Source organism: Rattus norvegicus, chromosome 3 (assembly GCF_036323735.1).
Source record: "Rattus norvegicus strain BN/NHsdMcwi chromosome 3, GRCr8, whole genome shotgun sequence".
Taxonomy (NCBI): domain Eukaryota; kingdom Metazoa; phylum Chordata; class Mammalia; order Rodentia; family Muridae; genus Rattus; species Rattus norvegicus.
Genome location: NC_086021.1, coordinates 82,677,833 through 82,691,575, shown reverse-complemented (window position 1 = coordinate 82,691,575; position 13,743 = coordinate 82,677,833). Strand labels below are relative to the sequence as shown.

At 42.9% G+C, this 13,743-nt stretch overlaps 1 long non-coding RNA gene and 1 pseudogene across 2 annotated transcripts in view; both read right to left on the bottom strand.

The window, feature by feature from the left end:
- The window catches only part of LOC134486392 (uncharacterized), a 117,898-nt gene that overhangs the window by 68,380 nt on the left and 35,775 nt on the right, over nucleotides 1-13,743 (bottom strand). The gene's annotated exons all lie outside the window — the stretch shown is intronic.
- Nsa2-ps20 (NSA2 ribosome biogenesis factor, pseudogene 20) lies at nucleotides 5,967-7,059 on the bottom strand (annotated as a pseudogene).

The following is a 13,743-nucleotide window of genomic DNA, read 5'->3' as shown; positions in this document are numbered from 1 at the left end:
GCGCTAAAATTTAATTATCCATGCGTTCACTTATAGACAGGTTTCACCATGTAACCCAGGCCGACCTCACACTTTTGGCTCCCTGTTTCAGCCTCCCACATACCAGGACTATACGATTATTATCTGAGTCAGCACACCAATATGGTATTTAATCTTTCTATGTTCGCTGTGGTTCTCCAGTTAGATTTAAAAAAAACAAACAAACAAACAAACAAAAAAACCTCACAGTTCATAATTGCTTTATGCTATGTTGTGTCAGCTAGCATGCAATGGGTCCCAGACTTGCACCACCGGGATAAGAGGGAGGAGATCTCTTTGCTCACTGTGGGGACAGCTTGAGAGATGCTCGCCTCATCAAAAGAACAGTGAGGTTGAGAGTCTGGATTCCTTCTCTCGGCTCTGTCACCTCTGCGTCCTGCTTTGTCCCTTCCATCTCTCCCATGTAAGGTGGCTACAGTCCCGACGCTCACACACATACCTGTGAGGGAAAGGCCACTGCCCTCTGCTCATTTTGCCACACCAGTATCTAAGATTTCTCATATTTCATTGGCCCACCCCGGCCTCAAGACTACCCAACCCGAGACAGTCACTGGAAGCTGGAATTTCAGAGCTGACTTTATTAATCATTTAAAGGGAAGCAGAATCGATCCGCTCCCGCCTCAAACCTTTGGGCCTTCAATCTCAATTACTATGTCTGACGGTGTGAGTAAGGCTAAGCTTACTGGAAGTGGGAATTCTAGACACGGCTGGGAACTTGGTCATGAATTTGCCCAGAAATAAGCCGGGGCTGCCTGATTTCAGAGTTCACGATGCTGAATGTTCGCTGGCCGCCTTGGACCATCCTCTTTTGGCACTAATTGGCTTAGATCCCTAAAAAAAATCATTTCTCATGTACAGGCGGCACAGGCAGAGGAAAATCTAAGTGCTCTGCCACCTGCAGTAGGTCCCTCAAGAGATTGCTTAAGCCCTGCATACCCACTGCATTAAGTAGCAGTGAAGTGCATAGCTTTAATCTCCGCTCAGCACTTCCCAATCCTCCCGATACCATCCAAGCAAAAGCCAGTTTACTGCCAAGTCTTTAACACTCTCTAACACCAGCTAATCTCCCTGTAACAATTACAGAGTGAGTCTTAGGATGGCAGCTCTGAAGGGCAGCTGTCTGAACTTCCCCCGTACTGGTGTGTCTTCCTTTAATTTAATTTTACAGTTGCTTTGTAGCTTTGGGTTTCCCATTTGAAAGCCCTTCAAAAACAAGTCTAGCTAACGAAAAGAAAGTTGGTCAATAGGACAGGTTTGGAGAAGACAGTTGTGATGGTAATCTATACCAGTGTACATGCGCAGAAGCAATGTGAGAGTGTTGGGAGAGTAATGGTTTTGAAAAGCGTTTACCTGGGATGGTTAGACAGCGGTTGCGGACTTTTAATTTGTTAATCCAGGAGCTAAGACAGAGGGCAATTATTCTAGGAGCCACCAGAGGGCAGTGTGTCAGCAACTATAACACTGAACGGGTATCAGGCCGACCCTGCTTAGGCTCTTGCTCCTCCAAGAGTGGTCGGCAGAGGGCAGTATCAACACCAGGGTGACGGTTCGAGAAGCTAACTCTGCTGTCTGAGGAGGGATCTGCTGTCTGAGGAGGGATCCTTTGGAAGTACTGAGTTAGAGTGAGCTTCAGGAGCTTTGGCAGCGCTCTTCTCCATTTGGGAATAGGGCTGACAAGTCTCTACATTTGGAGAAGAGTATCTGCATATGGTTTCGGCAACTACACTGCTGGATTTGAATCCAACTTCCTTCTTCTCTGATAGCGTCACTTGTGCTAGAAACGGTATTTCCAACACCCAGAAAGTGGTTTTGAGGAACGGACGTGCAGTAAATGACTGCATGAACGAGTCATTGGAGGCGGGGAAGCCGTTTGCTGAGTCACTGTGTCCTCGTTTCCGTTGCCCTTTACTTTGGTAACTTCAGTGAGTCACATATACACAGGTGAGATCCTCCCCGCTGTATTTGCTGAGCCTTCTGCGATCTGTCCCCATCTATTGGTGTCTGCTGTGTGTGTGCAATGGAGAAACAGCTCACTAGTGTGAGCGAGCAGGATTTCACATCCTAACGTTTTTATTGACTTCAGGACACAAAACACACACACACACACACACACACTCACACACACAGACACACACACACACACTCACACACACTCACACACACACACTCACACGCACACACTCGAAGTGAAAGGGAGAAAGCATACCTTTGTTCCTGTCTAAAACATCAATAGGCTGTTTCAGCCAAATGACTTGAGTACTTTGAGATGTGGCGTCACCACCCTAAAGAATTCTCCAGTATTTTCCCATTTAATAGGTACAAGGACCTATTAAATGGAAAGCGAGTAGAATTCTCCAAAGTGTGTAAAATACAAGGTCCCCTATCTCTGTGTCCTTTGGTTCTCCACCATTTTCTTCAATTGGATTTACAGTTGACTGGTTTCCCTCTGAGCTCTGGTGTAGAACTGAGAGGAGAAAGGAATCCACGTGCTGGGGTGGATATCCATCCCACACTTGAAACCTCACAGGGCAATTGACAGTGTAAAACCAAGACTTCCTTGTCATGCCATTGTTGTCCGGATGTCCCTTCTTTTCAAATATGCACTGTTCATGATTTTTTTTTTTCCATTTTAAACTCCACGGCTTCGGTCATTTTTTTCTTCTCATTCAAGCAGCACATATTTCTGAGCTCCTTCTAGAATGGTGGTTCTCAGCCTATGGGGGTGACTCTTTGGGACTGAACAACAGTTCCACCTGAGAGCAGCAGAAGACACGGGTGTTTACATTACAACTCATAACCGTAGCAAAATTACAGTTATGAAGTAGCAACAAAGTTAATTTTACGGTCGGGGTCACCACAACATGAGGAACTGTGTTAAAGGGTTGTAGAGTTAGGAAGGTTGAGAACCACTGGTCTGGATGCAAGGGGCTGTGGAAAGATAAACCTGACCATACACTAGAAGAAGGAAATTATAAAATGTGAAAGAGGACACAGAACAGCCAAACAGATTATTTCAAAGTTCCAGAAAAAGACAGAAGATAATGTGGTTGTGAACGAGGAAAACAAACAGCTTAGAGCCCGTCATTAGGCAAAGACTCTTGAGTAAGCTAAGAACGTAACATTTCCTCCAGATCTTTTAGGGGAAAAAAAAACCCAAAGCAAAACAAAGCAAAAAAAACCCAAACTTTCTAATCGCAGGATGACTAAGACGGAGTTTTGTGCATTAGAAAAGCAAGAAGAATTAGTGTGCCTGTAGGGGGCAGTGCAAGCAGAGAGTGGGACGTAAGAAAACACATCGCCACAGAGCCAGTGCATATCTGAGGTGTGGGCAGGGGGAGAAGTGAGGCCAGAGCCTTCAGGACACACTATGATGTCTTTTCTCCGTACTATCTAGAGTAAGCTAAATGCTGTTGGGAAAGAGAGCTGCCTTCCTTTCAGCTAGGAATTCAGAACTGTGCCCATTTAAATGAACTTTACTGTGCAGAGAAGCAGGCTGAGCCCATCCCTTGGTGCTGTGCATTCCTCCGTGACATATTTTTGGGTGCTTACTTGTGGGGGCTCTTGAAGAGCACCTTACAATGTAGAAATCAAGCCCACCCTTGAAAAGCCTCAGATACTAAAATTTTTAAACCTAGCAGAGACTGTTATAATTACCTTCGGTTGTAAATCTGTTTTCTTCTCAAAGCATCATCATTCTTCATAATGAGTTCTATAATTTCCCCATAGAATATGACCCATTGCGGCTGAAACTAAGTGCTAGACAGTTGATCACTGTCTGTAATTTGCATTGCTCTTTATCCAAAAGAAAAAAATTCATTCTTATTAGCCAGATTGAGACCTATTATGAATGTCAATGTGACTTAATTAAAGCCTAATATTGATCATAATACCACTCTCCAGACTCAGATGCCCTCCCCAATGACGCTTCCTCACCTAAACCTTCACCAATGAAGTACGAAAATAAATTAGATAAAGGCATTTTTGATAAGTTAGGGAGATTTAACCGAAGTCTTTCTTAATGAAAAAATAATAAAAAATTATGAGATGAATTGCATCTGCTAAATTATACATGCAACAAGATTTCAACGAAATAAAAAATGTGTTTTGCTACTTTTCTATCTGAGTGTCAGGCAATACTTTGTAAACTCCTGAGAACTCAGGTCACTGTGTACTGTATGTTTGCCCACACAATGAGCTTGTACTTTGTTAACTTCCCTAAGTTCTATTGATCACTATTTAAAGTGAGCAAAGCACTAGAAAAAATTTACAGCCTCACATCTCTGGCTTATATTCATTCCTGTGATGATGCACAGGAAACCGAAATGACTTCTATAATGGAAATGATCACAACGTTTTCAGAAAAACAAAAACACCCATTTCTTTGGAAAAATATTTTAATGGATTCACAGTTAGGCAAGAAAAGGTCCCAAACTGGCTTGGTGTTTGGGGAATGTGGGGCCATGGGAGGTGAGTGTTAAAATAATGAAGAGTAGAAGCTCTGCTTCTGGGGCTCTCTCCTGTGGCTGTAGAGAGGGCTGTCTATTGGGAGATTCTGGTTGGAGTTGTATGGAGTTGTTCCAGAAGTGACTGAGTTGTTATGCTGGAACTAAACATAGGAAGAAAGAGAAGACTCAGATCCATGTGAGATCTATGTGAGGTTGGCCGGAGCATAAAAGTTACAAAATGGAGTGCTGACCTACTCGGCCATGTGTAAGGGATGGTGCAAAATGGTTCTCACCCCTGGAGCAGGGCCAGCAGGGGGTGTGGGCCTCCACGAGTCTCCATGTTTGCTGTGGGCATAAGGTTTGTTTGTGTGTGCATAGATGATAGATAGATAGATAGACAGACAGACAGACAGACAGACAGACAGACAGACAGATAAATCGATCTAGCTCTAACTCACTTCACATCCCTCCTTCTAGGAATGTCCTCTCTGCCAAGGTTAATGACTCCATGATAATCAGGAATGGCATGAGTCTGGGAGGCAAGGATGTGTCTATGTTGTAGAAAAATAGTAGAATGTTGTAACCTTCAGGACAGCCTTTAAGACTGTGGGAAAGAATGCTGAAAACATGAGTTCAAAAATCAGATAATTTCTCAACTCTGCAAAATATAAGGTATGCAGTATGAATCGTATAAGGCGCTTCACAATCTAAAGGAGCAGAGGCAGCTGCACCATGGGCTCAGCTTGTCAGAAAGATCCTAAGAGATTTAGGGAGTGGTGATTGCAGGCCAAGATCCCACCCAGCTATGCTTACAAAGGTAGATTCCTGAGTTCAAGGTCAGCCTGGGACAAGAGGAGTTGAGGTCGAGGTTCAGGCACAGTAGGAAGGATCATTTCAGGGCAGCCATCTCTTTGTCTGTGCCTTGCTTATTGTCTCTAAGGATCTAGGGGCTGGAGTCACGGGATGCTGATTCCTGAGATAATCTAATGGAAACCTAGGGCAGTGACTGAACTGAAATGTAAATAAAAGACTGAGCTTTTGATCTGCAAGAAATCCTGAGAGGTTTTAGAGTAACAAGAGAAAGCTGTCTCCAGCAGAACATAGGCTGTCAGCTTGGACCCATGATTTTACTTCAAGTCATCTATTTTGTCAATTTCAAACAGCCCTTCCTCGGAATCCTTTCGGAAGCCAAGGGTGGTTCTTGGCAAAGGAGCCTCTGCTTGGAGCTTCCCAGAGCACTTAGATACTCGCTCGGCTTGCCACAGTGTCCTGGAAGGAGAGCCTAAATGGTGGCCTTAATGAACTATGGGACGTTTGTGGCTATTCAGCTTGCACTTCACTTCATACCCACCGAAACACCTGTGGGTGCAAATAGCAAAAAGCAGCCCACACTAGATAAAACCACAGCCAAGATTTGGGGCTCAAAATGCTAAGATCCTGACGAGTGGGGAAGGAACAAGTCTCTCAAGCCATAAACTTTTTTTTTTTTTAAATTGGGCAGTGTTTTATTTTCCTATACAATTTAATAAATACTTCTTGATGACTGCACATGGAGTAAGGCTGATTGGTAGTTCAGAAAGATCACAGCGATGGTGTTTTCCTGACACTGTAGCCTTCCATAGTGAGTGGAATGACTTGTATGACGTCACTGTCAAACCAGCAAGACTGCATTTATGCACCCATCATTTTCAGGATTGTTGGTAACTTGAGCATACTTTCCCCAAATGACCTTGCCTCCTTGTGTCACAAGGCCCAGCTCGCTTACATTCACTTCAATGACTGTCCCTTTGGTGATCACACCCAGGGTTGTATATAATGGGGAGGAGGGATTCTTTTTCACACCGAGTATAGGCAGGCAAAAGGTAGCTTTCAGCTCAGGGTATGTAATATGGGCTTTTTTGAAACATAGACCCATTGGCCTAATGAACCTTTCATATTTAGGTGGTTTTCTTGTAAAACCATCACCAACAAAGCAGACTTTTGTAACCATTCTCTTCCATGCCTTTTTTTTTTTTTCCTGTTCGAATAACTTTCAATACTTCTGTTTCTCCTTGGGCACGAACTTTGGGTAGAGGGACCTCCCATTTTCCCGCCTTTTCTTTCCGCTTCTGCTTAATCATGTTGGAAAGTACTTTTGCTCTTGACTGCCCCTCTCTGTCCAGCAGGTGGGCAGGGACTGCTCCCTGTGGAGTCTTCTCATCCTTCTGCTTGGTGTTTCTCTTCTCATGCATCTTAATGGTCTTTTTCATTTGTATTTTCTCGGCATGGCGCTGTTTATGGTAGAGCTTAGCCTTCAGGCCGATCATTTTTTTTTTTTTTTTTTTTTTTTTTTTTGCTTTCTTTGAACGTTCATGGGCCTCCCGACCTTCTTTCTTTTTTTCTCATGGTAGTCCAAACGATATCCATATCGTTTGCGGTGCAATTCAATATATTTATTTTGTGGCATGATGACAGCCGCGAAGCAGCGGTCCGCGATCTCCCGGGTTCTAAAAACTTCTTAATCCCAGCGTTATCACTGGCCCACGAGCCTGCTTCACTCAGGCCGGAACGGGAAAGGCAAGCCATAAACTCTTAAGAGGCAATCCTTTAAGTCTGTTTCCTGTGAGACACCAGAATGGCATCACAAGATGGCTGCAGCTGCTCTAAGGCCACCTGCTTCAAATTCGCACCCGAAGGAGAGAGGCAGCCCGCTCCTAGCCAGTGTCCAAGGACAAGCCCAGTGACAGTTTTCTAGTCTGAGTGATTGGACTACCATACCTGGTCTGGGTTCATCCTGGCTGGGTACAGAAGTAAGGGGGAGTGTGGGAGGAAGTAGCGAGGATGTCTGGTAGATAATGTTGGAGACCTTTACTAAACTTAGCTATATCACAGAATTTGGACATCAGGAAAAGTTTAAGGTCTATAAAAAAAAAAAAAAGAAAGAAAAAGAAATCGTCAACTGCTCAAAACCACCTAATTTTAATTCTCTTTCCATAGCTGTTATATAATAAAATTATCTGCTTAGAGAAAAGGTCTGAGATGTGGCCCAGCCTAGTCCAGAATTTAGATGGCTTCTGCCACCTCCTAAGGACAATGCTTTTAAATGCCACACCTAAGACCGAGCGGTATTGATCTAAATCCACTGTGAAAGTTTTGCAGATATAACCAACTCATGAATTCGCATCAACACGGAAGCTGGAGACTGGAAGAAGAATCTGGAAGTCTTTCTGTAACCGGAGTTGGTCCTAAGCCTCTCGTCTCCATCAGAATCTAAGGCTCACTGCCCAAACATGGTGCCAGCCTTGCTGCGAAGAGAGGGAGTCCAGCTGTGAGGCTCCAGAGGGTTTTCCAGGCCTCCCTCTGGGCAGGCCTCCTTGTGCCGTTTATGCAGGATCTCCCAATAAATACCAAAAGTCTGAGTAGCCAGAGCCCCTGCCAGCAGCTCACAGTTGGAGCCCTGCTTGAGCCAGAAATGTTTTCCAGATGTACAGACTCGGTGCGCGCGCCGGGAGATCTGCTTAGAACTGGGTAGATGCTCCTGCTAACCGGAGAGGGTGTGTGGCGGACGCCCTTCTGGATACAAATGGAGGAATTCTCCCGAATGTATTTAAGGTGGTGATAACCTGGTGAAGAAAATACTAGAGGATGTAGAAAGCTGGAGACCTTGGTTTTGGCCCCACATTGCTTTAAAGGCTCTCTCTCCCTTCCAGGTCAGTTTGTAGGAGGGTTGGGAAGACATGGCTTCACGTTCATACCGCGCTTTCAAAGATCCCAGAGCGCTAGTCTAGGAAGACATCGGGGTCCTTTCCCTTTTGATTTCTCTTTCATTTATGCTGAAATTTCCCAGCCCGCTGCCTACCTTCTAAAGCTCTCCTGGAATGCATACCAGGTACAGCGGTCTTTATTGTCAAGCTAGCTAGGTCTTTAAAGACTGAAAACACAGACATCTGCATTTTAAAGAACATTAACCGCCTTGATTAGGAACGGAGGCCCGGAAACAGGAGAAAAGTCGTCGGATGGAAGATGCATTATTTATGTGGGTTTGTTTTTAATTGATTGATTTGAATAATTTCAGGCATACCGATGCAGATTGACAAATAGCATATGCTGTTTGGTACCTGCTGTAGCAGGCCGGGTTTTCTAAAGGAGGGCAGATTTTCATCTGGGAACGATGACCTTGGGCAGAAGAATTGAGTAGGCTGTAAATTCACCTTTGCTGTTACCAACATTCTCTACTTAAAAAAGGAAAAGAAAAGAAGAAAAGAAAAAAGGAATCTGCCTTGCAGGTGTTGAAATCCCTCTATCCCTGTGCCTTCCTGCTTAGAATGCCTGTGGAGGAATGTAAATATTATTCAGGAAAGTCATGTATTTAGCCCACTCACATCTGGTTTACATAGACTGTCTCCTTGAGTTTAAATCTCTGTCCTGCACTTTCCGGGGTGGAGGTGGTACCTAAGATTTCTTTATTCACGCCATCTGAATTCTTTATATTGGGGTTAATCCTCAGCCTGATTGACTCAATAAAATTATAACACATTGGCATATTTATGTAACTAGTCCCCAAAGTATGTGACACAAAAACATCATCACAGATCGATGGTGCTGAGAATGTAATTATAACCTCGCTGGTAATTGTCATGCAGCTTAGTCCTCCTGAGCTCAGTGCTGAATCCTATTCTCGCTATTCCCATTGGCCATTTCCTAACAGAAAAGAAGCGTTTCACAGTTGCTAGGAAACGGTATTGTCTATGCCCTCTACTTTCTGCATCCTTCCCGCTTCCTTCATTTTCCTTCATGCGGTCTAATTATAATTGTTTTCCTTCCGAAGGCTCTCTCTCCACTCACGGCTGCCATTGTCATCTGATAACTGTCACTGTTATTGTCACTATTGAATTCAGTGATGAGAAGCCACAATTTGCTCATCCTTCAACAGAATAGAAAATTGACGTGTTCTTATGAGGCATCTGCATGCTGTCAGAGAATCCATTTTTCTCTCAGAGGTCACGTCTCCGAAGAAAGTCTTCAGTACTTGGCATCCCTCCTGCCTCTGATGCCCCTCGTCTCTCTGACTCCTACACTATGACCCCTTCCCTTGAAGACTGGGTTTGTGTCTGTATTATAGTTTTATTTTGTGTATGATGATGAAATTCTGACAGAAAGTAAGGTGATGAAATCCACATAGTCTATCAAAGCAAACAGCACACACACCAAACAACTCAGTAACGACAGGAGCACCGCTAACTGTGGGCCCAGCGTGTGATGGCGATGATCAGTGGTTTACCTACGTTATCTGGTTCATTCTTCCTAAATTCTATAAGGTGTTATCACTCCTGGCCATGGATAAGGAAGCTGAGAGGGTCTTAGAACCAAGACTCGGTAAGGAAGTGTAGTAAGTGGATGACAGAACCAAAATTTCCTCACATAAGGTCTCATTGAGTGTAAAAGAAACAATAACAATACAACTATACACTAAATGTAACGTACGGTTTAAATTCAAAAAATACTAAAAAAGGGAAAGCATCAACCTTAAACCCAAACTGAATCCTTGGCTTATCCTTTAGAATTGTTCTCTAACAGGGACGGGGGATGGGATAGCGGGATTCTGGAGGGGAAACCAGGAAAGGGATATAACATTTAAAATGTAAATTAAAAAATCTAATAAAAGAAAAAAGGGCCAAAAAATTGTTCTCTAACATCTGTTATGGAAAAGTGACAGTACTGGACCAGTGTCTTTATATTTTTTTCTTTGCCCATACACATCCTCACTTCCTCTGCCTACTGGCATTTAATGGGGCTGTACCCAGTACAGAAATGGCTGGTGCATATTTACTTTAACCCAGAGTCAGAGTCTGCCTTTGTCACCTGCCAGAAAAGCTACCATGAGCAAAATTCATTTATCTCACTAACTTCATTATGTGGCTACATTTGATTTATCTTATCCTATTTTCTTTTATGCAAACTTGTAAAAATGCCCAAGCCTCTATCCCGAGCCTATGATTTCCTGAGTGGCAAATTCTGTCACTGTTTTTTAGTACCTTGTACATACGGAACAGGGTATTAAGTAAGAGCTTAATCAAGCTTGTTACTATAAAGATGGTCAGCTTCAGCATACTAGCCTTATGGGAACTAAGATACAATCTCCCCATCTTTCTCCGAAGGGTAGCCCATGGCTGAGATTTCCCCTGCCCTTCATGCTTTTCTTGAAGACCCCAGGGCATCTGCTCTTTCCTTAAGCCTATATTACTTCTCAAAAACTAAACTTAAATGAAACTGATGCTCATTTAAAGAAGAAAGAAGACATGGAGGAATGACAGAGATGATGGGCACAGAGTTGGTTTTCTTTGAGATCAAAGATGGACTGAACAGAACAACTTCTGTGGTACAGATGATTAGGAACCTTATTTCCACATGGATGGTACAGCTTAAACGTCTATGATCAGCTCCGGAAGCATATACTAGTCTAGCCACAGGGCAAGATGCCCACTGGCGCTTTCACACCAACAGCTCTGAAACAAGCAGAGTAAGCTTGGTTGAATTTGTCTTCACAGGGGCCTAACTGTTCATCATACGAAGGAGGAGACAGAAGACGAGTGTCTAGCTTAATTAGTAGGTTATTCGCTTAATTCCCTTTGTTCTTTATTTCCTGTTAGACCTTATCTTGGAATTATTTTATAAAGGGAACAGAGTTAGAGAGAGACCTGGATTGAGAATTTATGAGAATAAGTCTACCTGGAATCAACCCAGAAACCAAAAGTAGGGAAAGGGCAATGGGCATCTCCGTGTAAAATCTAGATTTAAATTGCTTTTTTGTTCAAGGTATTGAACACTGAAGTCTGGGGAATGAATCTGGGTTTGGTTGGCATATCTCTAGACAAAAAGGACAGGCATTTTCCTGTTTTAAACTGTTGCTTTGCTGTTACTTATTTGATGAGTGGCCTCTTACGGCATCCTTTTTCAACTACATCGAGTGCACGGAATGCCAAGAGTAGCAGGTGAAGACTCTGTTTGGGGAACTATTGGTTCTCTCTTTCTGGAGCAGGTTCTGTCCTGCTCTGTCCATTGCTTTTATTATTTATGAGCGCTGTGTGATTGGATTTTCATTCTGTCTCCTGGATGTATTTAAGTTTTACTTTCCAAACTTCTGTGTGGCCTCTCAGGGGTACAGTTAGACGTCAGCTCGGCTCAGACCCTATGTAAGCATCACTCCTTCCCATCGGGCATCAAGGCAGACTCGCCCATCCATCGTTCCTGTGAGTTTCATACTTTTGGACTGCATCTCAGTCCCGCATACCAGACATTCACAACTAATGCCGTCTCAGTTAGCATAAAGCCTTTTTACCAGCATGTACTGGAGATTAAGCTATTCCTTTCATTTTCTTGAATTATTGTAAATACTATATTATTAACTGAACTGTTCCAGGATTTCTTTTCTACACGATGGGATGTTCCCTTTAGCATAGTTTTCTCTTGAATTATAAAATGATATTCATTCACTGTGACTAGGAGGATTGTTTCATGAAGGAAAAAGCCCTCTCAGTAGGAATTCTAGTCTTAGGCTTATTTTATACCTCATCTGACAGAAATGAACGAAGATTTAATGTAGGAACTTTATAAATCAAGATGTGAAATCAGAAGTCACAAGGAAACCGTGTAGGCTTCGACTTTTATTAAGCTTGTGTATGCATCTGCTTCATGAATTCTTTGGGCATTTTTTTTAAATCAATAGAATCAGAAATGCAGTATTTGTTATCTTTGATGTCCAGAATGTGTGTTTCGTTACCCATGGCGCTTAAAATAGACGCTGCCTGTCATAAGTGATCAGCTCCCAAAAGCAAGATCTAAATTGTGGATTCTTATAATAGAACAGACTGATTCCTCTGATATGGTTTCTTAATGTGTTCATTTGCCTCAAGTTAGGATGGGAAAATTTTTAGGTTTGCTAGCAACAATGAAGACCACATCAATTTCTATGAGCAATGAATCCTTGTTGAGGGACAAGGCAGGGTTCTAACATTTAATTAAGATGATGTCCCTCTCTCTGGGCCTTAACCTTAGACAAACAACTACAGTCAACTAAGGAATTCTGAGAGGAATAGTTTCCTCCAGAGAAGAGCCCCTCCGTTGGTTACCCATTACCAAGTGGTCAGCCCTGAAATCATATACAAACAAGAAACATCATACGGCCTCAACAGGTTGTACTTATCTACACATATGAATATAAATATATAGTTTTCTTTTAAACGAGGCCATGAATTTATGAAAAAGCTAGAGAAATGTACGTGAATGGGCTGAAGAAGGGGAAACAGGGAAATGATTAGATTTTAATTCAAAAAATAAAGTACATACACACAGAATAATACCCTTCTATACCATTTTTCTTTGTGTCGGTTTTACCAAAGATCTCACTTTAGCTTAGGCAAGGTTAAAGGGCTTTGTTGGGTTATTGGAAATAGGAAACACAAGAGCCAACTCATACCTTGACGTGTTAAAGGGCTTTGTTGGGTTATTGGAAATAGGAAACACAAGAGCCAACTCATACCTTGACGTGTTCAACTCTTAGTGTGTCCACAAAGCTACAGCAGTAAGCTGTACCTCACCACCAGGTGGCGACCTTTCTTAGAAGCACGTCCACCCAGTCAACAATGGAATTGCGGCACACATAAGATCCAGGACCAAAAGTATGCTTTTCCTGATATCTCTGCTGGCAACATGGATCCTATCCATACACTATACAAAGACACAGGTAAGGGTGACTTTCTATGTAGAGAAAGCTAAACATGGGGAAACACAAAGGCTGGGGCGTCAGACTAAAACCCTTTTCAGAGTTAGATACACCCAGGGGGAGGAGTCTAAGAAAGTCAGAAGAGTGGAGAGTCGTGGAAACACAACTCACGAGATAGAACAAGGGTCCTAAGTGGAGAGAAAAAGACCTATTTATCAAGGCTTTTGGTTGTAAACGGAAAATTTAGCTAAACCTGGTCCAAACTGAGGTATAGAAAAGAGAAGAATTAAATAAAGAGACAGGGAGTTTTATTTGTTTGTTTTATTTCTATTTAAGGCTGGGTCTCACAAGGTAACCTACCTGACCTGGAACTCACCCTGTAGACCAGGCTGGCCTCAAACTCACAGAGATCCACCTCCCTCTGCCTCCCAAGTGCTGGGATCAAAGACATGTGCCCAAAAGAAAGTTTAGGGACAGCATTCTGGGAAGCTGAAGACTTTATTAGATCATTTTTGTTTCCATCAAAAGTTGAAGAAAATTTTATTCAGTAAACATAAA